General features: G+C 46.5%; 1 pseudogene; it reads right to left on the bottom strand.

Annotated features, from left to right (window-relative positions):
- Positions 1 to 2,048: 2,048 nt before the first annotated feature.
- LOC100957906 lies at positions 2,049 to 2,776 on the bottom strand (annotated as a pseudogene).
- Positions 2,777 to 4,316: the final 1,540 nt, after the last annotated feature.

The following is a 4,316-nucleotide window of genomic DNA, read 5'->3' as shown; positions in this document are numbered from 1 at the left end:
TTTTGGCAATTCTGTGAGAAATTATGTAGACATGTTGATGGAAATTGCATTGACTATATAAGTGACTTTGCGCAATATAGACATTTTAACAATGTTGGTTCCTGCAGTCCACTGACATAGAATGTTTTTCTATCAGATTGTGTCATCAATAATTTCTGTGATCAGTGTTTTGTACTTGTAAAGATCTTTCCCCTCCTGGATAAGTATACTCCTAGGGGGTTTTCTTGCTTTTGTTTATTTGTTTGGGGGGGGGTGTTTGTTTTTTTGCAGCTATCATAAATTGTATTAAGTTCTTTTTTTTTTCTGACAAAGTCTCACTATATTGCCCTCAGTAGAGTGCCATAGTGTCACAGCTCACAGCAACCTCAAACGCTTGGGCTGAAGCGATTCTCTTGTCTTAGCCTCCCAGGTAGCTGGGACTACAGGCGCTCATCACAATGGACGGCTATTTTTGTTGTTGTAGTAGTTGTCATTGTTGTTTTAGCAGGCTTGGGCTGGCTTCAAACCTGCTAGCCTTGGTGTATGTGGCTGGCATCCAAATCACTGAACTACAGGAGCTGAGCTGTATTGAGTTCTTGATTTGATTCTCAGCTTGGCTGTTATTGGGGTATAGAAATGCTACTGATTTGAGTACATTAATTTTGTAACCTGAGACTTTACTGAACTTCTTTATCAATTCTAAGAGTATTTTGGGAAAATCTTTAGGGTTTTCTAGATGTTATACCATCAGCAAATGAGAATAGCTTGATCTCCTCTTCTCTGATTTGGATGCTATTTCTTTCTTTCTTTTATCATTCTGGGAATGACTTCCAGTACTATGTTGAAAAGAAGTGGTAAAAGTGGGCTCCACACCCATAGTTCAGCGGTTAGGGTGTTGGCCACACACACTGAGGTTGACAGGTTCAAACCTAGCCTGGGGCCTGCCAAACAATAATGATACCTACAAAAAAAATATAGCCAGGTGTTGTGGCAGGCACCTGTAGTCCTAGCTTCTTGGGAGGCTGAGGCAAGAGAATCACTTAAACCCAAGAGGCTGGGGTTACTCTGAGCTGTGATGCCATTGCACCTTACCAAGGAGGGCATAGTGAGACTGTCTCAAAAAAAAAAAAAAAAAAAAGGTAAAAGTGGGTGTCCTTGTCTTCTTCTAATTCTTACTGCTTTCAACTTTACCTTATTCAGTGTTATGTTAGCTGTATGTTCATCATATATGGCTTTCATTATTTTGACATATGTTTCTTGTATGCCTAGTTTTTATTAAGAAAAAGCAAAATTACAGTTACGAAGTAGCAATGAAAATAATTTTATGGTGGAGGGTCACCACAACATGAGAAACTATATTAAAGGGTCGTGGGATTAGGAAGGTTGAGAACTACTGCCCTAATGCCTCCCCACTCCCAGCCATACCCTTGAGGCCTGGTGTGCTGGGGGGACCCCTTCCCAAGGGCAAACCCTGTGGAACCGAGAGATTAAGAACCTGAGTGGAGGTTAGCGAGGCTACACCTCCATTTCCCTGAACTTCACTAATGCTTTCAGCGGAGCGTGGGGGAGAGGTGGGGCCTCTTCCATGAAACCCTGGTTGTCTATGGCTCTTTGCACACTTCATCCCAACCTGCAGGGAATGGGCCTAGGGGCATATAGTCCATGCCCTGGACAGGGGACACTGTCTCTGTGCCTGCTTCAGCCCCCAAACCCCACCCCTGAGTAAAAACAGGGAGGTTGAGAAGGGGAGAGCCTCTGACTACACCCCTTGGGGACCCCACTTCAGGAGAGGAAGGAAGTTAGTCATCATGGCTATTTACTGACACAAGCCCCAGTCATCCATCCTGAGGGCTACTCCTGAGGCTGGCTGACCCAGGTCCACTTTTAGACCCCCTTGTTGCTTTCTTGAGGTGGACAGGGGCATCTTCAGGGTCCACAGCTAGAAAAGAAAGGTCCAGGCACTCCACTAGCCCCTGCCGTGGACCCTGTGTGGCAGGAGTATCCTGGAGTTGCTAGTAGTCCATGCCAAGGCCTGGCTGGGTGTGCTCAGGGCAGGCTGGATGGGGACCCTACAGGCCAGCAGGGCCTGGGCTCGGCACAGGGCTGGGTGCAGGACTGCCAGCCAGGCTGCAGGACAGCGAGTCATTGGGGGAAGTGCTTCAGACACCCGGACGCCAGAGTAGATCTGGGCGGAAACCAGGATGGCAGAGGGTGTGTTTGGTTAGATGGTCACTTCGGGTGAAACGCTTGGAATACAGAGGACAGGGGAAGCGCTTCTCCCCTGTGTGTGTCCTGTGGTGGCAGGCCAGTTCATCAGATCTCCCGAAAGTCTTGTCACAGCTTGGCCAATCTCAGGCAAAATGACGTTCATCTGTGTGCGTCTGCAGGTGCGAGGATTTGTAGTAGGCTTTGGCGCAGCCCTGGAAGGGACAGCAGTAGCTCTTACAGGCGGTGGAGGGCGCTGCCAGAGGTAGGCATTGGAAGAGGAGAAGGCAGGCTAGGCGTCCCGCTGGGCGGCTCTAGGCCCGCCGCGCAGGTCTGCCAGGATGCTGGCGGCCAGCAGGTGGGGCGCGGCGACGCCTCCAGGTCCCAAGCCCGGGGCTGGAGAGGCCGGCGGTGGCTACCCCAGGGTCCGGGACGAGGACGCCTCGCGGCGGCACCTGCGCCCTCGGGGCTATGCAGGGTCCACAGACAGCTAGGAAAGGTCAGGGCACTCCAGGTGCACCAGAGTGCAAGAGGAGATGGCAATAAGCATGTCGGCGGCGAAGTAATCCACGCACGCCACAGCCGCCGACATGCCGGGCAAGAAGGCGCGCGAGACTGCCAGAGTGGAGGCGGCAGAAGTGGCGCCCCCTTGACGGGCTACGGCTGCCGTAGAACAGGAGGCGGAGTAGGAGTAGGCCGGCCGCGCGCCGCCGGCGCCTGCTTAACCCGCCCCGCCCGGCTCTGCCCCGCCCCGTCCCGCCCCACCCGGCTCCGCCCCGCCCCGCTGCCGCCCGGCTCCGCCTGACGCGCTCTTCTTTCTGTCTTTAGTCCTTCAGTGCTATGAATTTCCCTCTTAGATCTTTTACTGTATCCCAGAGACCTTGGTAGCTTTTCTCACCATTGTCATTCAATTCAGTATTTTTTTTTGTTTCCATCTTGATTTCATCAGTGGCCCAAAGATTTTTCAGCAGCAGGTTAACTTCCACATATTTGAGAGTTCCTCTTGACTTTAATTTCTAGTTTTATTCCATTATGGTCTAAGTCTTATATACTAGGTATAATTTCAGTTTTCAAACAATTATGGCCTAACATATGTTCTATCTTAGAAAATGTTCCATGTGCTAATGAGAAGAATATATATTCTGCATTTGGGGGGTAGAATGTCCTATAAATGTAGGTGCATTTGTTCTAGAGTCCTCTTTAAGTTCAACATTTCCTTTTGATTTTCTGACCCAATAATCTGTTCATTTCTATCAATAGAGTAAGGAAGTGCCCCCCTATTAATATGTTGCTACAGGTCTTTTATTAGGTCCAGTAGTATTTATGAATTTGGGAGCTCTGTCATTGGGAGCATAAATGTTTAAGACTGTTATGTCTTCTTGTTGAATTTATTATTTTATCATGATATAACGACCATTTAATCTTTTATGCTATTGATGATTTACAGTCTGTTTTTTTTTTTTTTTTTAGGTTAATGTGAAGGTGCAAGCAACCAAATCACAATAGTTGAATTTGTTAGGTAGAGTCCCTCTTGTAGCTATGTCCCGACCAAAAGGTGTAACCTACACTTCTACATTGTGCCCATTCCGAGGGAGCATCCGAAGCCTCCTCACTCTTTCCCCTGTTTTATATGTTATACATATAATGGCTAATCCTGCTCACTTTTGCATGGTTTTCATTTACATGGAATTTTTTTCTACCTCTTTACTTTGAGACTAGGAGAATCTTATGAGACAGCAGATTTGGGCGGTTTTTTAAAATCCATTCCATCAATATATATATATTTTAAATGGATCATTTAGTGTTGATGTTAATAATTGAGATACTGTTCCTGTTATCATGCTGATTGTTATACCTATTTGTTTTGTATTCTCCATGTGTTCCTGTTTTATAGGGATTGCAAGTTTTACTTTAAAATGTTTTTCGATTGTTGCCTATTAACCATTCTCCTTGGTGCTTTGAGCTATTTTGAGCGTTTTCTATAAGAGTAGGTCTAGTGGTGATAAATTCCCTTCCAGTTTCCTTTTCTGGAGAAGATTTTATTTCTCCTTTATTTATGAAGCATAGTTTTGCAGAATTCAGAATTCTTGGATGATAGTCATTCTGTGTAAGAATACACAGAATAGTTAATG

This window comes from Otolemur garnettii, unplaced genomic scaffold (genome assembly GCF_000181295.1).
Source record: "Otolemur garnettii isolate 467f Iridium unplaced genomic scaffold, OtoGar3 scaffold00010, whole genome shotgun sequence".
NCBI classification, from domain to species: domain Eukaryota; kingdom Metazoa; phylum Chordata; class Mammalia; order Primates; family Galagidae; genus Otolemur; species Otolemur garnettii.
The sequence above is the reverse complement of the archived record's forward strand: the minus strand, read 5'-3'. Positions and strand labels throughout refer to the sequence as shown.